Raw genomic sequence first — 27,055 nt, 5'->3', positions numbered from 1 at the left:
ATGAATAAATAGATTTCTAATTCTTTTTCTCATCTTACTCTGCCATATATCTCCAATCTAGTATCTGCAAATGAGAGAGAGAGAGAAAGAGAATAAGACAGAGAAAGGGGGAGGGAGAAAAAGAGAAAGAGATCTGAACAGTTGTCCAAACAACTTAAATGCTAGAGAATTTTTAGGTCACTGAAATTATACTGTATGATAGTATAATGATATACACATGACATCGAACACTTTTCAAAACCCATAGAATTCTACAACACAGAGTGAACCCTAACATAAACTATAGACTTCAGTTAATGATGATGTATTAATATTCATTCTTCAATTATAACATGTACTACAGTGAGGTAAGATGGTAGCAGAGGAAACTGGGGAGGGGGTAAGGACATGGGAGCTCTTTGTGCTCCTGCTCAGTTTTTCTGTAAACCTAAAACCAGTCTAAAAATAATGCCTATTAATTCTTTAAATACTAGAGGGAGATAGATTGGCCCGAAAAATAGCTGTTTATGACTCAGTTGTAGGGGAAAATCCTTCTCCCTCTGTATGTCTAATACTTAGCACAGCCCTCATCTCCTTCCCAATTGGTTTTCCTACCGATTTACCTGGGACTAATAAATGCAGCAGAATTTTAGGCATCTTTAAATTCACACTCAGGAGTCTTTTAGTGAAATGGATTTTGTTCCACAGATTATCTGAAATTCAGTTTTAAGGAATTCTGAGAGTATCTGTTTTTCCATATAGTTAGGGTCATCACTTACAATGAGGTTGCCAAGTTAGGCTGGTTTGTAGGTGCGGAAGGAAAAAGAAAGAAAGAAGGAAAAGAAATGCCACGAATAATTCCCAATACCTGCTATGTGTCAAACCTGTCCACACCCATGTATCTAGAATTTACCCAGCAGTATTTGGAGATAGTTAATATTAGTGGGTTTTTGTAGAGGAGGAAAGAGATTTAGAGAGATTGAAAATTTGTCCAGAGTCATATAACGTGGAAATGACAGAGTAGTGTTTCAGAGAAGGCAGTGGAGGTATTTAGACCGAGATAGGAAACAAAAGCAAACTACACTTACGTGTCCCGGATATCTGAAAACTAAACATTTATCGTTTCAGTACTGCTTATATTCAGACTACAGATTTTTGAATTCCCAGAGAACAGATTTTATAATTATTTGATATGAACACTTGAAGATTGAAGTGAAAAAAATCATTGGTAGAGGTTTTCTATCCCAGCTGATATTTCTTTTCTCTTTACTTCTCTTCTTTCTGATAGTTGATAACAGTTAGCTACTATCACACAATGAGTAATTCTCCACGTCCATAAAATGCGCACCCTGAGTATCTCTTTCAGAGGCTCAATATCCAGCCCAGTATTACAAAAAACCCAGTCCAGACTTTGTGAGGTTGATTCTATGTGAGAAGATAAATCACAGATGACCAATATGCCAGTTTGTAAAACAGAAGCTCTTCCCCCAAACGATCATTCTTTCCCTGAATCGTTTTGGAGGGTCTTATGTAACAGATGCCAAGTGTAGATTATGTTTTTGAAATATGATACACTTTTCTGTTTGAATTTTCCTGTACTGACCTCCATTCAATCCTTTCAGAGGCATCCAAGTGCATATGGAAGTGGGGGTGGGATTGGCGGTTGGGAGGAGGTCAGGTTTAAATTGGTACAGCAGGAATGCTAAAATAAAGAGTATTCAGTTTCTGATATTCAGTGTAGGATCTTAGAGCAGCACAGTAACTTTGAGAGAGGAAATAAATTTTCTAAATTCTTTAATGGTCATGAGCATATTAGGATGAAACCAGTAAGAATCATGTCATAGACTTTCTTCCAAAGTGTAGAAAGGCCACCTCTTCCTGCTATATCTAAATGTAGAGAATGTGGTTAAGACATAGGACAGTGACTTTCATATACTTTGACCCAAACCCTCAGGTAGAAATGAATTTAATCTTATGACTTAGTATACAAAAAGAGGTATAAAATGAATATATCGCCATAGCTAAATATATGGAATTCTCCTACAGAGATTGCGAGAAAGAGAAGGGAGAGAGCTGTACAGTAAATAAAATGGGTGATAATGTCAACTTTTCCTCTCTCTCCTCTAGGAACAACATTTTACAGGGAAGGGTATTTTCAAAACATCCAGAAAAAATCATCAGGGGAGTTCCAATAACAAAGAGGCTTTGGGGTTGGGACTCTCCCCACCCCCTGCTCCTGCTTCCCCCCTCCCCGTTTGATATGCCTAATGTGGAACATGTGCAGGCTGCTCAGCACCACCCTCATAGGATGGACGTCATAGCAAGCCCAGTGGTACACCACAGTTAGAAAAAGGGAAGACGTGTGTCAGCTCTCCAGAGCTGTCTTTGGATCACATGTAGCATGAAATGTAGCATTGTCATCCAGCAGGGACACATTATCAGAGATAAACTAATGGCCAGAGGGAGTATTGCTGAGGCTAAAGTGGGCCTCTGATAGAGGACTGCAAGGGAACTGCTGAGGTTGCAGTCACGTGACTGTTTGAGCTAACAGCAGTGGCAGCCACTGAGATGGGATCAGGATGACCATCAAGTTAATGTTGGGGATGGAGGGAGGCAGAGCATGAATTGTACTAAGAGCAGACATTAACATAACAGCAAGGGACAAAATTCATTATATCTAGAAGGTCACACTAACTGTTTTCTGATAGAAATCTAAAATAGAAAAGTAGGTAGGGTCTGCCTCTTACATACTTTCAAAATTCCCATGAGTACCCTCCTTTAAGGGGATCTAATTGGCATCCAGAATGCTTGTAGCAAGAGAATCTGGGTAGTAAACTTTCTTTCCATCATAGAAAGGGAGTGAAATGAAAGTCCCGGGCCCCCAGAATACAGCCAAAAAATTAATTACCCTAATAATATTAATAATGATAATAGAAACTCAAAAATATAAGAGATTAAATGTCCATCAAAAGAGAAGTTATTGAATCAATCATAGTGTGTCTAAAGAAAAAATACATTCATGCTATCAAAAAATAATGATGATTCATGTGTGTGAGAATCATTTATTCAATTTGTTCATCTAACAAATATTTATGGAGTTCTACTCTATGCAATGCATTATTAATGGAAAAGGCATAGAATAAGGTATATTATATGACCCCATATGCAATTTAAAAATCAGGATACGTATATGAATATCTCAGGCTGTGATTTCCATGGATTATCTCATGTAATAACCCAGACAACTTTACCATTATCCCTACTTTACAGATGAGATAGTTGAGGTATAAAGACAATAAATAATTCGTCCAGTGTTAATTAACTTGTCTCATGGAGAACAAAGGCAGAACTTAAATACAGACCCTGGAATTACAGAATGGGAAATTATAATAATTTAGTCTAATGTCATAAATAACCTATACTGTTTTGAGTTATTCAAAGAACATCTCACAGACATTCATTTGGATTTTCAGTGTTCTGATATAATTCTATAGATGAGGCTACATTTCACGCTACATGTGATCCAAAGACAGCTCTGGAGAGCTGACACACGTCTTCCCTTTTTCTAACTGTGGTGTACCACTGGGCTTGCTATGACGTCCATCCTAAGAGGGTGGTGCTGAGCAGCCTGCACATGTTCCACATTAGGCATATCAAACAGGGAGGGGGAAGCAGGAGCAGGGGGCGGGGAGAGTCCCAACCCCAAAGCCTCTTGCTTTGTTCTTTTTAATAACAAAAGCACATTTTTTTCAGTATTTTAAAATAAGCAGTGTCCAAAAAAAGTATCAAATTCTAGATACAAGAAATAATTGTTGCTTTGCAGGTAACTTTACTCACATTTTTCATGTAAAATCATTTTCTTAAAAAAACTGTGCTAATACGGAGCATCTGGGTGGCTCAGTTGGTTGAGTTTCCCACTCTTGGATTCAGCTCAGGTACTGGCCTCGTGGCATGTGGGCTCTAGCCCCACATCAGGCTCTGTGCTCCGTGAGAGTCTGCTTGGATATTCTCCCCCTCTGCCCCTTCCCCTACTCTCTGTTTCTCTCTCACTCTCTCTCAAATAAATAAGTAAATCTTTTTAAAAAATGGTGCTATGATTTATAAATAAATATACCGCTTCAGTCATAAAGAGTTAGCTAAACAACTTTCAGATAACAAAACCACTTTTACATAGCTACCATGTACTTTCTTTAAACAGTTTAACTGAGGTATGATTGATATTTTTAACTTCAATTATACTTTCGAAAAGGAGATACCAAATTTTATTTTAAACTAGTTTAATTTAGTTGTTTTGCTAAACAAAACAAAACAAAACCCTAACTATCAGGATACTTAGAGTAACTTGGAATCACATGTTTATTTTTTCCAGACCTAATTGTATATGTTCTTAAGATAGTTCTATTCCTCCCTCTCTCTCTGCCTCTCTGCCTACTTATGATCTCTGTCAAATAAATAAATAAAATCTTTAAAAAAAATGATATTTCTATTACTTATTAACAATTATTATCAGAGTAACTATTTTATTCAGACATCTGTAAAAATGTTATGAGAAAAGCAACAGTTATCCCTAACTGTGGGCACTAGTATGTCTTTGGCCTTCTTGTCCCTTTATACACTCTCTCTTTCCAAAAGCTGACCTATTTTCATGACAGTAACTGGTTTGATGCCTTTTCTCAGTCTGTAATATTTCTAACTTGTTTTTCACAAAAACTACATTCCTATATCTGTAGCTACAGTGTAGGATTCAGAGGACAGAAAGTTTCTTCTGTATCATATTTTGACATATCCCCAATGTCATTCGTGTCTAATACACAGCAAGAAATGAATAAATATTTCTTGAATAAATGAAGGTAACCTCTGAGTAAAAATTGCTTCTTCAATCATTAATTTAAAAATTATTTATGGCAGTGACTCTTAATCTAACAAAACAAAACTGAGGGTTGCTGACGGAAGGGGGGTGGGGTTATGGACATTGAGGAGGGTATGTGCTATGGTGAATGCTGTGAAGTGTGTAAACCTGGCGATTCACAGACCTGTACCCCTGGGGATAAAAATATATTATAAGTTTATAAAAAATAAAATAAAATTATTTATGGCAACTGCTTTGTGCCAGGTTTTATGCTTGATGCTAAAAGCACAGATATGGGTCATATGCTCTCTTTTCAGGGAGGAGCTTGAGATCAATTGGAGGAACTAAATGTGTAAACAAATAAATAAATCTAAGACCCTATTTTATATGCTAGGAAAGTGATTTGGGTTGAAAATAATTTAAAGAATTGTGTCAAATATAACTAAAAAATGTATGTCAAGAGTTTTCTTAAAATCTTATAGAAAGGACATTTGAAGGCTTTCCTTATTATTTATCTCACATGACTTATACATACAGATATGAAAGAATAAGATAAATTTCATTATCAGAGACCCATCTAAGCAGATGGAGGGGAAATGAGTCTCCCGAAGGAGATGGTGAGGGAGAAGTTGTAGCGTTGAAACTGATAGGGATGGTTGGCTGCCCAGCCTTAAGGAAGGGGTGGGCTAACATGGGCTTTGATCCAGGCAGAGGTAGCAATTGGCTTAGGGGAACTGGATCAGGGAGACGTGGAGAACCAGGTAATCAGGATCAGAGGAAATGAGGAAGGGGAGGCATTTCTAATTTCTTCTTGTCTCCATTTCTACATATCTGTTCTCTGCAGTTCTGAGCCTAAGTGTATTTCTCTCTCTTGCAATTCTTAATCTCAAATAGCTACAATATCTAAATGTAAGTATGCTTACATTCATTTGAAAAGTATATACATATATGTATATATATATACACAATTATATTTCTCTGGTATTTCTACTATTTAAATGAGTAAAATGCATTATATATTGTTTTGTCCTTGAGAAAAATTCTCATTTTTTAAAAGATTTTATTTATTTATTTGACAGAGATGACAAGTAGGCAGAGAGGTAGGCAGAGAGAGGAGGAAGTAAGCTCCCTGCTGAGCAGGAAGCCCGATGCGGGGCTCGACCCCAGGACCCTGAGATCACGATGTGAGCCAAAAGCAGACCCTTTAACCCACTGAGCCACCGAGGTGCCCCAAATTCTCATTTTTTTAAACTTCTATGTAGTTCTTAAATATTTTTTCTCAAATATCTACTTTTATTTCATTCTTTATTTTAAAACAAAAACAATTTTCACTCCTGATATCCACCAAGTTTAAATTAGGTGATGTAAAGTCAACTATGACATAATTTTCTTTCTAAATATGAGTATTTTAACTCTTGAGACTTAAAGTAGCATCTTCAGGTAAGCTATCAGAAGAACCCAGTTATTCTCTGCCCACCTTTTCTTGTTTCTCTTAACCTGCAACAACTTAATCCTTGCCTTGAGTGATTACTCAATAATTATTTTGTGGGAGGCTGAAAAGATTGCCCGGGGCTCCTCTGCCTGCAAGTCTGGCCCTGATACTAACCTGGGCTGTGGGGTGAGGGAGGGGGTGAACTAAATCTGCTCTTGGTGATTCAGGGTTTAGTGTCAGATGTGTGAAACTGTATTTAAAGATAAGTGTTGGAGAGAAGTATCTCTGAACCCATCAGAAGCATGTAAAATATAGCTCATCCTTTCCAGCAAATCAGAGAAGATGAAAGGTGTCCCAATAGTATTGAAGAGCATTTTCACTTTTAGAAGGATAGTTATCAGACCAGCATGTCTCCAAGCATCACTTCGTGCCTCGAACGGGTCAGAGTTACTGCAATCATTATCAGCTTTCTTCTTATTTTCCAACATCCCCTCCTATCAGGAACTTGAATCCATGTAGATTTCGATTTCTATGTCATATAAAATGGGGTGCATGGGTAATGATTTGAGAAATTATGTAGTGTTCAAAAATAAAAAATCCAGTGGTGCCTAGGGGGCTCTGTCAGTTAAGTGTCAGCTCAGGTCTCGATCTCAGGGTTATGAGTTCAAATCCCATAAAAAAAAATAGGAAATCCAGAAAATAAAGGCATCAAAGCAAAAAAAAAAAAAAATCACAGCTCTCTGTACATAAACGGAAAGAATGCTCAATTAGAAAAAAATGGCAACTCTGGCTGCTAAAGCTGGATTATTTCTAAAATACAAGAGTTATGTTAATGATTATGACAAGTAATCTAATTATATAGCATCACTGGGGTTTAGAAAAGCCAATATAAATTTTATTATAGAGAAATAAAAATATTTGGGATCCACATTACTTGGTGGAGGATATTCTCAAACAACTGTTTGGTGGTGGGGCTTTAGGGAAGAGAACAGCAAAATGGTGGGAAGAAGATAAATAAGAGAAGTAAGAAAATTATAGACAAGTGAGTAAGAGATGAGACATATTTCAATAGAGCCAAAATAGGAAGATGGCGGAGAATGTGATAAAAGTTTATAACCCAAAGTTCACATGTTTTAAATAAAAGTGACTTTATTTGAATATATTTAGGATATCAGCAAATTATTAAAAGAGCAACAAATACAGGTCACTTTTATCCTCCAACTCTCCTGAATTTCTAGACTTGGATAAGTAGATGGTCTGGAACCAAACTTAATATTATCTATTTAAAGGACTCTAACTTAACATTAGGAGCTCCCAGACTCTATAATTAACATTCAGAAACTATTAGCATAACTAGTTCTGAATTGGTTTATAGGATTTGAATATCTACGACACTGTCTATACTGCTATGGTACTATAAATTTTTGTCTGGGACATAATTGCCTGACTCCCCCAAATTCTATCTTATAATTAAAGTATGGGTAAATTTTGTGTGGTGTCAATGAATAGAGTGAGCAAGGCCACGTTTGGAGTGAGCATTTATTCACAATGAAAATCCACAACTAAAGTGAAAAATTACTTAGCTCCACGTAAGGATAAAATAGAAAAAAAAAATCACCTAAAAGGAGTGTAAAATTAAGTGATGACTAGAATACCAAGGCAGACAGAGAAAGAATAAAGCAAAAGCTTCATCTCAAAAGCCCAAGGGTTTTCTTTTTCCCATGTAAATTTGACTGTGTTTAAAGTTTTCAGCATCATAAGCATAAAAGGAATGAATGCAGATATTTTCAATTTTTATCTACAACAGCTCAATTTAAAAGACATTGAATCATCTGGGGAGTTAAACTTTTCTAGGTGAAGCACCACGAGGAAACTGAACAAGTATAGAAAGTAAAAACAGTGATATGGCTTAATTATGAAAACTTAGAGAAGATTCATGGCAAGTACAAATTGATTATAGACTTCATTCTTATTTGTTGTGACATTTGGAGAACAAAGATTTAGAAATGCATGTCAGGGAGATGTTCACATGCGATCCTATTCCTGTGGTCCTATTTTTATTAGTTTCACTGGGGATTTACGTATATTCTTAAAATTATTTTACAGCTCATTGACGATTTTAAAACAGCTCTCTGGGAACTCAGCCTGCTTAGAATAAATGTAACATGGCGAAAAAGGAACACACAGGTTAGAATTTTGTTCAGTGAGATAGCACCCTCAGAACTGAGACTGCCTTATGGAATGGCCTGGGGCTACTCACAACCAGGGGTGCTGGTTTCCTCACGAGGGGAATGGGATGATGATATTTATCTATCTGGTAGAAGTGTTAGGAGAACTAATTAATGTTTGGAGAGGGCTTTGAGATTCTTGGATGAAAGGTACTCAGTAAGTGCAGAGTGTTATTATGATTATTTTAATAGTTATGATTACTGAGATATTAAATGTGTAATATTCTACCACCCTGCAAATTCTAGTCTGGGTGGGCATTGTGGATTGCATATCAAATGGTTTAAAATAAATAACTTTAATGATTGTTTTAATTTGGCTTATAGTAAATGTGGGTGGGCAGGATGGGTATCTTTTTCTGTCTCTCTATTCTTTGACATAAATTTAGCTTTCGTTTTTTAAATTCTAATGGTGTTTTCCGATTTATTTATTTATTTATTATTTCTGGCAATACCCTATTTGTTTATTTTATTTATTTGAGAGAGAGAGAGAGCAGAGCAAGCAAGAAAGAACACGAGTCGGGGTGGAGGGGGCAGAGGGACAGGGAGAAGCAGGTTCCCGCCTGAACTCCCCCCGAGCAGGGGGGCCTCCATCCCAGGATCCTGGGATTATGATCTGAGCCGAAGGCAGGAGCTTAACCATTCAGGCCATCCAGGCGCCTGAGTGATGTCCTATTTAGTATATAAAAGGTAATACTAGAGTGTCTGTTCTGGAAAATCATGAAGATGTTTAGCGTGAAGGGCCTCATACAACTAGAACGGGGAGTGTATCTGAGCTAACTACTCCCCAGAAGAAGCAAAGGTTATTGCTTGAGGGGCACTATGAAAGAAGGAAGTTTGAAGGGCTTAGTAGCCTGTATTTCCAGGAAGCTTTCCCCACTGCATCCAGCTTTTCACCAAGCCCGCTTGACATGGCGGAGAGAAAGCCAGGCAGATTTAAGAGAGCAGCATGTTGGGAGGTCACAGGTTAGGGGATGGAGCTGAAAGGGAGAACTTCAAAGGAAGATCTTTAACTACAGTAGAGATAAAGTGCACAGACTAATCAGAGTGAGTCAAAACTTACTTATATATTTGTGTAGATCTAAAAATCCAGTAATGACCAGAAAGCATTAAGAAATACAAAGGAAACTGGTGCCAACACAAAATATTTCAAATCAAGAGTGCTCTCAGTGGTTAAATGAAGTATGCTAATTTGAAATCCTTTGAGTTTCTTGAACCCTGCATTTCTGGTACATGTTCCTTTTTTTCATGAATCTGTATTATGTAATCATATATGGGAAGAATGCAAAATAAGTATATGCAGAAAAATACTTACAAATCAGTATAATTTTACCTTTGTGTTTTGTGACTCTGAGCCTGACTAGAAATAGAAAGCTGTTTCCTCTAATCTAATTGTGTCTCACCTGTGCCCTATAAACCACATGAAAAAACCTAGGCATTTTTAGAAATAAGAATAATAATATTAAGTCCCAATCAACTAACATATTTGAACTAGTGGAAAAATAATCATTGCTGGCAAGAAAGTTAAGAAGTTTAGTCTCCATGTGGAAAACTGAGATAATTTGTCATAGATAAGGGACCTATTGTAAAAGAAATATAATAGGAGATTTCAATAGTTTACTTAAATTTTTTAAAAAATGAAGCAAGCTCAATTTCCATTGTACCAGGAGGATCTGTGCTGTGAACTTTGCAAGTGACGGTCATTACATTACGTTTTGGGAGATCCATCAAGATACTTAATTTACTTCACACTTACATCTTTAAACATTACCAGTTCACAGGGTATTTTGAAGAAGTTGAAGCAGAAAATGGAGATCCGGCTTGTTTAGTGCAAGCAGATGCCAGGTCACGGAAATTCTTTGAAGAGATCTATCTATCTACTCAGCTGCTTTTTTTTTTTTTGTAAAAGCTAAACTTTTTTTTATAAAAATGAAAACATTTAGGGGTAAAACCATAACTTACTTCCTACAGTTGTTATAAGGGTAGAATGAGAGGTTACACTTAAAATATTTAGCAGGGTAGCTGCATGCAGCAAAAATTCAATAAATGTAAGGTGTTGTTATCAGATGAAAATGGGAGCTGATATATCAGGGGCATGTGGTCTGGGGGCTTCTACTCAACTTGAGGGGCATATTCCAGCAGGGGAATGTGATGCCTCCCGAAACAGGAAAGTCTCCATTCTAAGAGATTTCCCAGCCTGGGCTGAAGAGTTATGTGGCAGTGCTTTAACATGGAATTCACACTTTAAACGGATAAACAGAGTATCCCTAGGTTGAAGTTAATATTTTCCCTTATCTGGCGATTCATTATTGCCAAAGGAGCACGTTCTATTTTAAGATGTAGATTTTGATATCTAATATTTTTTAAATTAAATGGCTTTGAACTTATGTCAGTTGGACAGGGACATTAATTTCTGTACATTAAAGAGCACATTTTGAAAAAGAGAGAGAGGGAGTGAGAGAATCATGTCTGGACCCATAAGCACATTGCTTCTCCGACCTCTCCTAAACCCCCACCCACTCTCTGTTTGTCCCACTGGCCACCTCACATAGACTCTCACTTTGGGGGGAAAATGGAAGCATTTTTAATTGAATTTGTACTTCAAATTGTGTGCTATCAGTGGTTGTTGTGGTAAAATAGATATATACCATACAATTTATCATTTAACAATTTTTTAATTGTTACACTGAATTTTTCAGTGTACATGTCAGTGACATTAAGTACATTGACAATATTGTGCAACAATTTCCACTACCCGTTTTCAGAACTTCTTGAGCTTCCCAAACAGAAACCTTGTACCCATTAAACAGTGACCCTGTTCTCCCTTCCCTCCAGTGTCTGGTAACTTCTACTTTCCTTTCTGTCTCCATGAATTTGCCTATTCTAGATAGCTTATGTAAGTGGAATCATACAGTATTTTAACTTTTACTGCCTTTTTCATGTCACTTTTTTTTTTAAGTAAAAAAAGACTGACCTGGTATTTCTGACCATGCGGAGAAAGTCTGGCACAGCTTAAATTTACCTTGTGTCTTAGGGTTCCTTGTCTTCTATAAAATTGCCTACAGACACTTTCCATATAGAATCAAAAAAGACGGGATGCCTGGGTGGCTCAGTTGGTTAAGCCGCTGCCTTCGGCTCAGGTCATGATCCCAGAATCCTGGGATCCAGTTCCTCATTGGCCTCTTTGTCCAGCAGGGAGCCTGCTTCTCCCTCTGCTTCTGCCTGCCACTCTGTCTGCTTGTGCTCTCTCTCTGACAAATAAATAGAAACTTCAAAAAAATAAAATATAAAAATTTTATTTTATAAAAATAAAATAAAAAAGAATCAGAAAAGAACTGCGCCCTAACTGAATACACCTTAAAGTGAACAAGAACAAGTGAACAAGAAAAACTTACACTTCTAGATTTAGTGAGGTAACCAAATTATATTAATGATTAATACTAAGCTTCTAATTGTGAACTCTTAAATGGGTGAATTTGCCGGAACAGTTTTGCAAGGGCTATTGTGTTGCTCATTTAATGCATTCTTCTGAAAACTTAATAAGCTATTTCTAATCATTATCTATTTTTCTGACAAAAATATCATATAGCCTATTTTCATAAGGATTTGTTATCATTTGACCAACTCTTACAAAGCATGGATATCATTGCTCTAATTCTTATCTTTAGTCATGGTCAAATTTTTCTCATGATTTGTACCCTTTGCTGGTTTGCTTTCATGCCCTTCTGCTTTTTTCTTTAATGTTGCTGTGGTTTGTGGTATGTGTGGGTGTGTGTGCACGTGCACACATGCATCTAGAAAGCACAAACAACATGGTGGGTTTATTAGCCCCAGGGGGCTGGAAGTCCAGAGATAGGGTGGTTGGTCTCCATAGCTGCTGGATTTAGTGAAGACTCCTTTCTGCTCTGCTTTCTGGGGTATCTGTTTCATCTTAAGTCACTTTTCCAACAGCACTGAAGAATGTCTTCCAGAAGCAATCGGGACTCTATCCTCCCTTCTGGTACCCCACAGAGAAGGCAAGAACTTATACTTCTGCCTCAGCATTCCAAATAAGAATGCCAAGATTCTTCATACCCCTAACTCCATGTAGTACTCCATAGTCCCAGGTAAGTATACTGGGACTTACCTTATACTGGGGCAGTTCTGGGAATTAAGAAGAGGGGCAGGAAGGAATCCCTGCAGATCTACCACAGTATGACTCATTCTCACATCCTGTGAATAAAATGCAGACATATTTTTAAATTATAAAAAATTATAGGAGTGCCTGGGTGACACAGTTGGTTGAGTATCTGATTCTTGATTCTGGCTCAGGTCATGATCTCAGGGTCCTGGGATTGAGCCCAGAGTAGGGAGTCTGTGCTCACCAGGGAGTCTGCTTGAGGACTGTCTCTTTCCCTCTCCCTCTGCCCCTCCCCCTATTCTCTCTCTCTCCCTTTCTCTCTAAAATAAATAAATAAATCCTTTAAAAAAGTGTTTGAAATTATAAAAAATCATATTGGGAAATATGAGATGCATGTAATCTAAAGGTGAAATATTTCAACTGGGTATCTATTACTTTATTACTTAGAAAGCTTGACCATGCAACTTTGGGATTGTCTAATTTAGAGATCTTGGAAAATAAGGGTAATATTTGGGGAAAAAAAGATGACATACAGAACCCAAAAATGACTTCCATGTACTTTCCTGTGGTCATAGGATAAGGAAATAAGATGCCTGAGAAAGCAGAGTTTGTATCTACAGAGAAATAGCACATCTACTCAATCAGTGATTTCAATCTTTACTTCTAGCATAAGAATGCTTTCTCTAATAAAGTGGTATAAGGAAAAACAACATGCAAATCAAAGTTACTTTGGTTCAGTTGAAGTAGAAAATCCTGCATAATTTCTTACTCTTATTTTCCTCCTCCTAGTAATTATATCCCTGTTTGCTTGTTTTCACAGTTAAAATAAGAAGAGCACAAATGTGGAAGTCAGGAGTCATGAAAAAATCTGGATTCTCGTTTTGAATTATTATCTTTCTTGGAAAAGTTATTTAACCTAGAACTCCCTTTCCCATTTTAAGAAATTGGATCTTTAGACTGTAAAACTTCATTCATTTGGCTGAAATGTTAAAACCTCAGATATCATATATAAATGTTTACTTCCCGCTTCCACCTCTGGCATTATAAAGAACCAAGTTCTCAGATCAACTCTTTAAGAAAAGAAACTAAAAATTCTGGATAAAACAATTTTACGTTTTCTTAAATGCGTGAATTAGCTGCTGAGAAAGTAAGATGTTCTGGTACTTGGGTGGCTCAGTTGGCTGAGCGTGTGACTCTTGACTTCAGCTCAGGTCATGATCTCAGGGTCCTGGGATCCAGCCCCACCTTGGGATCAGTGCTCAGTGGGGAGTCGGCTTGAGGTTTCTCTCTGCCTCTCCCCCTGCTTATATGCACGTGCTCTCTCTCTCACATAAAATAAATACATCTTTTAAAAAAGGAAAGTAAGATGAGCTGAGACCAATAAGTACATGAAAAGCAGAAATTTGAGATAGAAGCAGAGCATGGAAACCTGCTTCAGTGTGAGGACTGAATTCAGATCAACTTTAGCTTCACATCTGAGTACTTTGCTGCCTCCTTCCTCTTGCCCTTCCCTTCTTTTCCTGTGGAACACAGCCAAGGAGGAAAAAATGGGGGGCATCAAAAAAGTGGTGTGTTTGGTGTGCAGAGTGTCAGAGCCTGTGGGCCTAACAAAAAAGAAAAAAAAAAGATTAAAAAAGAAGAAAAAAGAACACAGTGAGACTGTGGTCTCTGAGAAACAGACTAAGGGTTTTGGGGTTGGGGATGAGCCTAGTGGTGGGTATTAGGGAGGGCACGTACTGCATGGAGCACTGGGTGTGGTGCATAAACAATGAATCTTGGAACACTGAAAAAATAAAATTAAAAATTTTTTAAGATTTTATTTATTTATTTGACAGAGAGAGAGAGAGAGAGATCACAAGTAGGCAGAGAGGCAGGCAGAGAGAGAGGGAGGGATGCAGGCTCCCCACCAAGCAGAGAGCTCGATGTGGGCGGCGCTCGATCCCAGGACCCTGGGATCATGACCTGAGCTGAAAGCAGAGGCTTTAACCCACTGAGCCACCCAGGCGCCCCTAAAATTAAATTTAAAAAAAAAAAAAAAAAAAGAACACAGTGAGTTTCAGAGAGTGGTGGGGAGAGGGGCCAGGGTTGGCTGAGTAGACAGCTGAGGAAGCAGAGCGATTGGGATCACTAATATTTTTGTATTTAGACCTATCATCTCACTTTGTGATTTTATTTGTACTACCTTTGAAATTTTGTATTCTCTTCTCGTGCCTTTAATATCCATTCTTGACTCATCTGAGTCAACCAGCACTGTGGGGGCTGCCAGTGGCACTCCATTATTCCTTCTACATTTACAAATTGTCATTCCCTTGCAAGAAGATTTTTCTTCTTCCCAAGTATGTATTTATTACTGTATTTATTTAAACAACTACAATCCATGTATTATTTTTTATTTTCATGCTGAAATGACTCCAGATTTGGTCAGTTGAGCCTTTTCCAGCTGGTTCTTGGCACTTTGCTATGCCTCAAACTATTTAAGGCAAGAGTTGACAGAACTATAAAAACTATAAGAATGAGATCAATCCACGAGCTGGGAGATTTTAGTGCAGTTCTCTTAATAATGATAAATCACGTAGTCAAATAATCAGTAAGATTATGAAAGCTTGAACCACAAAATTAACAAGATTAACTTAAAGAAGCACATAGAATACAGAAACCAATTACATCTGCAATTGTACTGTATACTTTTTTAAAGCACACACAGGGTTTAATAAAAGTGACTAAAGCTTATTATACAAACCACTACTCCAAGGATTCCTCAACCTTAACATAACTACTGACTTTTTGGTTCAGATAATTCTTTGTTGTGAGGGGGCCATCCTGTGCCTTGCAGGATATTGAGTAACATTTCTGACATCTACCCTATAGATGCCAGTAATAACACTTTTGCTTACCTCTCTCCACCCCCGTATCTCTGCTGTTAAGCCCATCTATTTCCACCCTACAAAGACTTTCATATATAAAGAAAAAATATTAAATTGCAGGAAAAAACCCAAAGAATAATTCTGTACTCTTAGAGTAGGAAATATTTCTTACACAAGACACAAAATGAGAAATCTATTAAAAAAACAGGAATTTGACTACATTAAAATTAGAATGTCTATTCATCAGAAACTGTCACGAAGAAAGAGAAAATACAAGGAACAGACTGGGGTGGGGCTGGAATATACCAAAGTGTTAGTATTCAGAATAAATAAATGAATTCTATACATCAAAAGGAAAACACATAAATGGTAAAAAATTTTAATGGGCAAAAGAAGAGAAAGTTGACAGAAGAAAATTCAAATGTCCAACAAACAACCCTAAAATTTGCATGGAAACAAAAAAATATCTCAATAAGAAGATTCTTGAAAAAGAAAAACAATACTGGAAGTATCATAATTTCAGATTTCACATTACATTAAAAAGTGGTAATAATTAAAACAATATGGTACTGGCATAAAGTAGACACATAGATTAATGGTATAGAAAAGAACACTCAGAAATAAACCCCCAATTATACGGTCAAATAATCTTCAACATAGAAGGAATAGATATGCAACAAAGAAAAGACAGTCTCCTCAACAAATGGTGTTGGGAAAACTGGACAGCCACATGCAAAAGAATTAAACTTGACCTCTTTCTTTCACCATACACCAAAACAAACTCAAAATGAATAAAAGACTTCTATGTGAGACCTGAAACCATAAAAATCTTTGAAGCAATCACAGGCAGCACTCTCTCTGACTTTGGCCATAGCCACATTTTTCTGGATATGTCTTTTGAGGCAAGGAAAATGAAAGCAAAAACGAACTATTGGGATTACATCAAAATAAAAATTTCTGCACAGCAAAGGAAACAATCATCAAAACCAAAGACAACTTACCAAATGGGAGAAGATATTTGCAAATGACATATCCAATATAGGGTTAGTATCCAAAATATATGCAAAATTGATACAACTCAATACCCAAAAAACAAATAATCCACTTAAAAGATGGGTGGAAGATATAAGTAGACATTTTCCCAAAGATGACATTCAGATGGTCAATGGACACATGAAAAGATACTCAACATCACTCTTCGCCAGGGAAATACAAATCAAAACTACAATGAGACACCATCTAACACCTAAAAGACTCCTGGATGGAACTTTAATGGCTAAAATAAAAAATGTAAGTTACAACAAGCATTGACAAGGATGTGGAGAAAAAATAACCCTCATGCACCACTGGTGGGAATGCAAACTGGTGCAGCCACTATGGAAAACAGTATGGAAATTCCTCAAAAACTTAAAAATAGAACTACCTTACAATCCAAGTAATTGCACTATTGGGTATTTACCCCCCCAAAATCCCAAAACTCTCATTCGGAAGGACACATGCACCCCTGTATTTATTGCAGCATTATTTACAATAGCAAAACTCTGGAAGCAGCCCACGTGTCCATCCATAGATAAATGGATAAAGAAGAGGTGGTATGTATATACAATGGAATATTATCCAGCCACAAAAAAGAATGAAATCTCGCTATTTGCAACAACGTAGATGGAGCTAGAGAGTGTAACGCTAAGTGAAATAAGTCAGCCAGAGAAAGACAAATACCATATGACTTCTTTCGTATGTGGAATTTAAGAAACAAAACAAATTAACAAAGGAAAAAAAGAGAGAGAAACTAACCAAGAAATAGACTCTTAACTATAGAGAACAAACTGATTGCTACCAGAGAGAAGGTGTGTGGAAGGAGGGAGAAAATAAGGAATGGGAATTAAAGAGTACACTTTCCATGACCGAAAAAAAAAAAAAGGATTAAAAACGGAAAAAATCCAGGTGTCCAAAAACCATATGAGAAAATTCCCAATCTTGGTAATGAGGAAATGTAAATTAAAACTGCCATTGGTTTCCATTTCATATACACCTAACTGGCAAAATTTCAAAAGTTCTAGAATATCAGGAGTTGAGAAGAATATTGAACAACTTTTGAGATTTCAAGTGATATAATAACTTGGAAAAGAATTTGACCTATTTAATAAATTTAAAGATGTGTACACCCTATTAGCAAGCAAGTCCACTCATAGGTATGTACCCTAATGTCTTAGTCTCCTCAAATAGTCATAACAAAATGCCATAGACTGACTAGCTTGAACAACAGAAATTTGTTTCTCATAGTCCTAGAGGCTGGGAATCTAAGATCAAGGTGCTGGCTAATTGGGTTTCTGGTGAGGACTCTTTTCCTGGCTTGTAAACAGCCATCTTCTCACTGTGTCCTCACATGGCCTTTTCTCTGCATGCATGTGGAGAGAGAGAGGAAGACAGACAGAGAGAGAGAGAGAGAGAGAGAAATACCTCTTCCTCTTCTTATAAGACCATCAATTCTATTAGATTCAGGCTCCACCTTCACAACTTCTTTAACCTAGTTACTTTCTACTCGATGTCCAAAAGCAGTCACATTGATGGTTGAGACTTCAGCATGTGAATGGGGCGGGGGGCAGGGCATGATTCAATCCACAGCACCTAAAGAATGTTTTGCGTGTGTCCACAAGTTAACATCTACAGTATTCACAGCTAATGCAACTGGCTGGTAAAACCCCAGCCTCAACTACAATGGCAATATACTAATCACCAGACATACAATCAAACCACTGTAGACCATGCGACTCAGTTGAGCTGACCAAACAGGAGGTACCATCTCAGCCCTCCCACAAAAGCACAAACTAAATGAAATAGGGATTTTTTTTTTTTTTTTAAGCCATGAAGTTCTGGGTTGTATTACAGCAGAAAAAAAACTAACCTATAGAGTACAAGGGATATTCTAAATGAATTTGCACATACTTCAAATTTATCCAAATTGATTGAAGTGAACAAGTGCTCACTAAATGCACATGTGCACAGGCCAAAATCCCTCATTCTCCAGCTGGTAAGGTGAAACAGTGAGATACAAACCTGTTCAAAATTTAAACTGCTCAAGGTAAAAAGAGCAGTTCAAGGCAATGATTTTTTTTTTTTTAAGATTTTATTTATTTATTTGACAGAGAGAAATCACAAGTAGACGGAGAGGCAGGCAGAGAGAGAGAGAGGGAAGCAGGCTCCCTGCTGAGCAGAGAGCCCGATGCGGGACTCGATCCCAGGACCCTGAGATCATGACCTGAGCCGAAGGCAGCGGCTTAACCCACTGAGCCACCCAGGCGCCCCCAAGGCAATGATTTTTAAAGTTTTAATAATATAACAGATTAATAGCTAAATAATAGATACAACAAACAATAAGACAAAAAGTAGATTCTCAGGAAAGTTAAGAAGTAATTAATAAGTTATTAATTTATCCATTATGTTATTAAAATTAATAGTTATTAATAACATATATTAATGATATAATTATATAAACACTCTATTCTCTTTTTAAAAGATTGATTGATTGATTGATTGACTGGAGAGAGAGAGAGAGAGAACACAAGCAAGGTATCGGGACAGAGAGAAGACAAGTACTCAGGGCTCCAGGTCAGGACTCCAGGATCATGACCCGACCCAATGGAAGACGCTTGGCCACCTGAGCCACCAAGGTGTCACTAAACACTATATTCTTAAGTAAATTAAGCAAGTAAATGTTGGAAGAGGCATTCATAAGGAAGAACTAAGACATGGGCTCTAACATGGTCTGTTCCTTTTACTCGTGGTAGGTCATTTATCACTCAGTGAACATTGCATAGCTTCTGTATTCCAACCACTATTCCGGACAGAGAATACAATAAGGAATAAAACAGAAAAAGTCTAAAGGAACTTAGTACCAGTAAAGGTAGTCACACAATAAAAGAGTAAACAGCCTAGCGTAAAATTACAAGTTAAGAATAGTACTAAGAAGTAAAAGAACAGAATTCTGTCCAGTATCTAAGGAGAAGGAATGAAGTACTTTTATCACAGGTGTCATGTGATTTAATTTACAAACTTAGCACTTTATATTTCCTAAAATAAAAATTATTCCTGGGAGTTTTTAAATACAAAACAAGAAAGGTAGAAAAGGTCTTCAAGGTCATGCTCCGTACTACCTTGGACTTCATTCTGAAGGCAAAGCCGTGCCATTGAAGAGTGTAAGTACAGGGTCTTATGTGAACAGACTATACTACGGACAGGGCACTCACATTCCAGTGTGGATCTGGAAACGATGCGAGTGGATGAAGGGCAAGACTAGGAAGGAGAGTCAGCTAGGAACCTCTGGCAACAATCCCAGCAAGAAATAGTGAAAACTTGATTGTCTTCGATTTCCTGTTGCAACAGGACTATCACTATAGAATATGGATCTAATACAGGAGTTGGGTTTAGCATATGAGCGAGTTTTAGAATGATCACGGAGGGGACTGGGAGATAGAGCTGATCAAGGGCACATAAGATAGATAAATGGCCCTCTAATGGTATAAAAGATCACACTACTTTTCATGGTTGTAGAGCAAGCATGTGGTGATTATCTGTCAAGTATTCCTCATCGTCTGGAAAGGTCTCCCCATTCTAGGAAACTTCTCAGCTCCCCTCCTAAAATAACAACAACAAAAACAAAAACCCGTATCTCTCTTGCTAAGTTGTTTTGCCTTACTGGCTACAGTGCTTGATATGTGAATGGATATCTGTGTCAACCTGGACCCGTCCCAAGGCCTGAATGATGGGTGGTAACTAACATACTCAGAATCAGGAATTATTCAAGGTCATTATTTTAAATTACATCATCATCATTACAATGCAATGAAGTAGATACGGTTAGTCTCTCCTTCCTTTCAGATAAGGAAATCAAGGCACTGTGTTGTCAGCTTGTCCCTGGTCACACACAGACCAGGCTTTAAATGCCAGGTGTCTCATTTTGCATCCCACACATTCCTAAACATTAGCTACCACCGCCCTTGACAGGTTTCTTCACCCAGAAACATGTATATGTCGCAGGGTGACCCATGCAGAGCCTGTTCTTGGATTTCGGACCACGGGTATCAAGAAAGCTAATCCCAGTGCATCTCTGGTGGTAAAGCTAGAAGCACGGAGTATGGTTGCTACTCGGCATGGGGAATCCAGCTGCGGGAAAGAATCTAGACCATGAAACTGGGGGAAGATATCCTGAAAAACGCGTCCTCAGAGATCAGAGATAATATAAGGAGATGCCTGAAATCTCTGGTTGCAGTTACCACTAAAACTAACCGGAGTCGTGACCTCCTATTAATGTGGCGATGTGAGCTTCTTCAGCACCCTTTCTGGATAAACTGGCTTAAATTTAAAGCTTGTAACTCAGAGTCGTGAATAATTAAGTCTACCGATCTGCATAGCTGTGGGACAGTCTTTAGCAATGCTCAGTCATCCAGAGGGATAGCAGATTGCTTTATTAGTCCTGGTTAGGGATTCAGGAGGCAGCTGTGTTAGGAAGACAGGGACACAGATAAGTTGAGCATGTCGAAAATAGGTGGGAAAATAAGGAAGACCCAAAGGGAGTGTGTTATAGTAGAGAAGAAAGCAGGCCCGGAGTGGACTGAAATTTAACCCCTCTAGCCTCAGTTTGCTCAATTTTGCTTTGGGATAATAATAATTGCCTGCCTTTCATATGTTAGGAAGATTAAATGAGATAACTTATGTAAAGCATTTAACACAGTGCATGGCATGTAGTAATTGCTCCATAAATGTTGTTGTCCCTGAGGTCCGTACTCCATATTATGAGAACATAGATTCATAGAGAAAAGATGTTTGAACCGATCGCGAAGGACAGAAGTAGATGGATAGGTAAAAGGAGGCAGATGTTTCTTTCTCTTATGCTCTCATGCCCACTTGTTCATCCCCTAACTTGTACTGCAGGTGATACTAGACTCCTACACACATTCCACAGAGGCTAAAGTCATAGTCCAAAGAATGTAAATAGAGGGATTCAGTGATAAAGTCTAAGTAATACGCAAAGTCACTGAAGACCAAAATTTAAAACCAAACCCTATCGGGCATTTAAATTTTAGATTTTTCTTTGCAACCAAAATGCTTAGTTATTAAAACATTACTAATACACATAATTGTAACATCACAGATGAAATCTCTCCTGCCTGTAACAAATGTGATTTCAGCTTGTACTTTTGCAATGAGTGATGAAGAAACTTCCAGATGGAGAGGTGTAATTTGTGAGATTTTCCCTCGTCTATTCACATTGGCTTTAACTTCCATTTTAAATTACAGAGAGAATTCCCAAAATTTCAAATAGCCCCAAGAGATCTGGTGAAATAGCTAATCTCTTTCTATGAGCATGCTAACAAAAGCAATTTCTTACCAAGCTATATGCTACCCAGTGGGACTGATAATGAATCTGCATTATGGTAACCTTTATAAGAAGGGAAGATAAGAAGACCTTTTGGGGAGGTGTATTTATTAGGTGGTGAATGTGTCTCTCTGCATGTGGATTCTTCTGTTTAGGCCCACTTTTCACTGAACTATGCCAAGGCCTTCTGTCGTTCTGCCTTCAACAACACGTCAAAATTTATGCTACCCATCCCATTACATACCACAATGTCAGTAAATATCAAACACCAATGTGCTGTAACAGCTTTCTCAGTGTTGAATTTCTCTCATTTGAAAAGGCGCTAGATTTACATCGCTGATTATGGGCTTGATACTAATTTCCCTCTAGGATTTATAAAAGAGTTCAAACTTGTGTTAACAGAGAGTAGTGTGTTTGTTTGTTGTTTGTTTGTTTGTTTATAAATTGGAAAGGGGGGAAACTGTATGCTGTCACCCAAATATAAAGAGGCAGCATTTACTGGGAGTCTCCTATAGAGGGCACCTTCACCTTATTGGAAACCCAACGGATAGAAACTCAGTGGTTAGCAGAGAAATCGCTGAACCTTAAAGTCAGAAGCCCTCACTTGCTTCTGCTAACCAGTTTTCCTCTCTATGGTATCTTTGTTACCTTATCTTTAGTGGAAAAAACTGGCACTCTCTCCATAATCATGCATAGGTGCAGGCCAGTAACACTACCTTATTATTATGTTCAGCTCGCTTGTGGGTGAGCTGGAGACAGCTGTTCATATTACCTAAGAGGCAACAGATCAATGAAAGGAAGGGAAGGACAAGTTTTGAGCTGCCTTTTTGCAACAATGTCCTTTCTACAACAGAGGATATTTTTAAAGCATTGTATCAGAAAACAAAGGCTGATAATAAAGTATAATGTTTACAAAACAAACTTTTGCTGTGTTGTTATGATTACAGAGAGCTTTCAGAATAAAATTACTTAAGTAGAAACACAAAGTAAGTATTTTTTGGATACCAAAAATACCATGGGTTATAGACTATAAATATAAAGAAAATAATTGCTATTTAGAATTCTGAAAATAGACATGGGTGAGTGTGTGTGTGTGTGTGTGTGTATAAAGCAATTCCTTGAAACTGTTCCTGTGTAGCTAAACTATAAAAAGATACTTTAGTATTCTATTATTAAATAATAATCAAACTGTAAAAATAGAAGCATATTTTCATAGAAAATATTCTTTTAAAAAATGTTCAGCATAAGTGCTGTACACATCTAGAAGACTTCAAATGCAGCATTATTTTGACACTGATTTTGAATGTCTTACATCTTATGATTGGTAATAATATTAACGTACATAAATCGAATATACATAACTTTGCACATTTACTCTTGGCAATTCCTGACTCGGAGACTTCTTTTGGACATTCAATAAGCTATCAGATTTATCAGAACACTTTGGCTAAGAAACTGATAATGATTATTCCTGAATATTAAGATAAAAAGCAACATAGAAGACAAGAGTTTATCTCTTTACATTGGTGTATAAAACGCCCATCTGTTTAGTTACTGGATGTGCCACCTAAAACTTATTATAGTTACAATGAAACTTATCAATTATACATTATGAATTCTTTACTTTCATATTGGGTGTTTAGAAGTAATTAAGTTTCCAGTGGTTACTACTGGCATACAGCACTTGGGAACATTTTTGCTTTCCTTTAAGTTCTACTTTAAATAGACTTCAAATCATTGTAAATGCATTTTAGCTATTGAAACTGGTTTGATCGTATGTCTTTTTTAATGTTTTATTCAGTCAAGGTCTAAAGCTTCCTGTTAGGACCAAAATGTTCAGACTATTGGAAATTTTAATTCCTCTTTACTAAGAACGATCATCAATGTGTCAATCAAAACTCTTACATAAAAATATAAAAGTACTCCCCGCTAAGCGTAATGTTCGAATTTATGCACTTGCTGTTATCCGTGTGTTTCAGAATCAGTCAGATTTGTTTCTGTGGGAAAAAGACCCATTTTCTTATTCGGCTGAGTCAGTTGCCTTGTCCTGGAGAATGCCTAGGGTAAGGCCCCAACCCACCTGCCCAGGCATTCCCGCCTCATTGTTGACATTTCCTGGTGTTCAGTGGTTTCTCCTACTTTGTTGCATTCCAGAGCTCAAGGCGCTTCTTTGAAGATACAAGGCCATTCAAGTCTTCTCTACTTTGCAGCCTCACTCTAAAGGGAGAGTAAATGAAAAAGCCACGCAGTTCAGACAATTTAAATGGGGCAGCAGGAGGGCTGTGCTATTGCTCTATTGGAAATAGCTGTGAGTGATCCCTGAATCATCTCTTGGAAAAGAAGTAGAGAGTGCCCTTTCTTGAAGTCAGGATGAAAAAGGATAGGAGAAAGAGGCTGGATGGTCCCCTATGGAAAAGCAAACTAAGGCTGGTAAGAGACTACAGATAAGTAATGTGTTTACACAATCAACTGCTGGTTTCATGCCTGATTTTGCAAAGCACTTCAACAAATGACTTTTACTGGTAGGTGCTGCTTTTTCTAATCAAAGGAAACCAGAGATCATCACAAAAGTTGAGGAACCCCAGGGGTTTTTGCACTTTGACTAAGTTTTTTAACATCACGTGCTAGTTAAGTATTTCTCTAGATCTCAAAATCGTATCCCTGAAATAACAGTATTTCCCCAACTCTTTTTCAGGATTCTCCATCCTCATCACCCTACCTTCCAACACCCGAGTGCATACATTTGAGCAGCAACAGAGAACACATCAGTAGCCCTGTCGGGGCATCTAGAAATTCTTTAAACAGTGGTAGAAACTGTTCAAGAACCATGAGGCCAGATCCAACTGTGCCAGTCTATTATTTTTGCAGTCTCTTATATATTAAGTGATCATATATATATATATATATATATATATATATATATATATATTTCCTCTCCTTACCTCAAAAAAGGTTTCCTTCAAGAATAGCTGGGGGGAAAAAAAATAAACCACACCGAGGACTTAAATCTCATTCCTGGCTTCAACCTCAACTTAGCTGTGAGTACGGAGGCAAGTTCTCATATTTTAACAAAACATGCCAGTTTCCTCTTTTGCAAGATCAGGGATGATATGTAAGGATGAATCTAATGGATTTGGTAGTGAGAGACTGCCTGCAAGTCTCCGCTGGGGAGGTTTCTGAGATTGCCCCCGAGCTCCCAGGGAAGGATCTAAGAACCACTTGTGATGTCTGGCATGGTCACTGGATAGGAAAACGGCAGGAACAGACCTGCAATTTGGGGATTCGATGATCTTCCAGGCTTCCTTAATGCAAAATTTCATTGATGTTACGGTAATGAGACTCAACCGAGAGCATGTATATGAAGGTCTCATCAGGAAGAATATCTTTGTCTTCTTTTACATCCTCAGGAACCAGCATCAAATCAGTACACAAAAATAGGTGTGCTTCATGTAACAGAGATTGTGTGCATTAAGGTGACAGCAGTATTAAAGTAAAGGGTACACAAACTATTGCACATGCTTCTGTTTGCTCACGTCTGGGAGGCAGAATTTCACACGCGAACCTGCATTCCTTCCTCATCCATCAGATGAGGAAGATCAGAATATACTGTCACTTATATTCCATTCTTTGTGAAGACCCCAATGGGTCCTCCGATGACTAAGGAAAGATTTCATTTTATATGAGACCCAGATGCAAGCCTTAGTTATAGGGTTACGATTCTCTTTTCTAGCTATTTGATCTAGTATCTCTGGATCTTTGCCTCAAGAATGTCTCTAAATTAGTTGTATATTAGAACAAATCAGAGCATATCTAAAATTTTGCAAGTCTTCAATATCCGGTTCGGAATCAAATGACCTATGATTTGAAGAATGAGCAGTCAACACAATTTGGGGACAAAGGAAAAGGGTGGATAATAGAGAAGCAGTTTTAATCACCCAACATCCAGCACAGGCTAAACATTACCCTAGCTATCCAAAAGGGACAGTAATGACTTGAGACCACTGGAAGAGAAATATATCAACAAGTGTGAAAGCATAGATAATTGCCTTACTCGTCAAACTCCATGGAAGTTACAATACTCAGGGGTTAATCTGCAGCGATTCCTGGATGTGCTGAATCTTGAGCCAATTGCTAAGTTCTAAATGCTGACTTACATAGGAAATGGTCTTTTTCTTGAGTTCCTTCGCTCAATACACAAGGAAGGCATGCTGGCCATGTGAATGAAATGAACTCTGGTTCAAAACCAAAATGACTTTATAATATGGGGGAAAGCATGTGCCTGAGGATGGCAGTTTTTACGACCTGTCCCCCTATGCCAGAGTATGGCCCGAGCCTGTGCCTTGATTATGTTAAACAACAAGAAAGCAGCCTGTGAAGATTTCTTAGGAAGTGGTTTCTTACATAGCATCCTGCCAGCATCCATAATGCTCTCCTGGAAACTGGTGGAGTGAGGGATTGATCTGGGAAAATCTATCCAAGGAAAAAAATAACAACAACTTAGAGCCAGGCACAGGCTGGCAGAGAGGTCTTATTACTATTTGTGCCGGTAATGCTCAAAACGGTTCATTTCTAAGTTTAAAATGGGCCAGTTACTTTCTCAGAGCCATTGTGTTCATCCTTTTCCATTCCATTGTTAAAAAATGCACCTTTGTTTCAGGATTTAACCTTTGCTAAAGCTCAGGGCTGAAACAATCACAACAAAACGCCTCCCCCTTAAAACTAGTACTTCAGAGCCCTGTTAAATGAAAAGAAAAATTCCTTCTCTCCTCCCCAGCCCCACAGCCCCTCAGGATTTTAAATGGTAATGACCAGTTCATTTGAGAAAATGGCATTTTAGTGCTCCCCTTCACAAGCTCTTAAGGCACATGAGGTGTCTCTTTCCCGGTGATGTGCACCTCCTTTTGTTTTCTGGCATTACTGGAACTGACCTGGCATGGATCACTGGGTGAGCAGGCAATCTTAAACACTTCTCATATAAATTACTGGTTCCTTTCCAAGTGCAATTGCTCACAGGGTAATACACCATTTTACAACTCTGATAGCAATGTCTCTTCGTTCTACTGGGTTCCACACCCCCCCAGGAAATGAACAGACAAAAAAGACTGATGGAGATGTGAACCTTCGAAATGTGCAGTCTGGTTCAACCTTGAGTATGTACATACTGGACGTTTGGGGATCCTTCAGATCTTGTATTTCCTTCTTTTCCACCT

General features: G+C 37.8%; 1 long non-coding RNA gene across 1 annotated transcript; it reads right to left on the bottom strand.

Moving 5' to 3' along the window:
- On the bottom strand, positions 1-27,055 carry LOC122907879. The gene is made up of 3 exons (XR_006384775.1): positions 27,008-27,055; positions 23,926-24,062; positions 1-64 (listed from the first exon to the last, which is right to left on the bottom strand). It is a non-coding gene; the product is annotated as an uncharacterized LOC122907879 (long non-coding RNA).

Source organism: Neovison vison, chromosome 5 (genome assembly GCF_020171115.1).
Source record: "Neovison vison isolate M4711 chromosome 5, ASM_NN_V1, whole genome shotgun sequence".
NCBI classification, from domain to species: Eukaryota; Metazoa; Chordata; class Mammalia; order Carnivora; family Mustelidae; genus Neogale; species Neogale vison.
The sequence above is the reverse complement of the archived record's forward strand: the minus strand, read 5'-3'. Positions and strand labels throughout refer to the sequence as shown.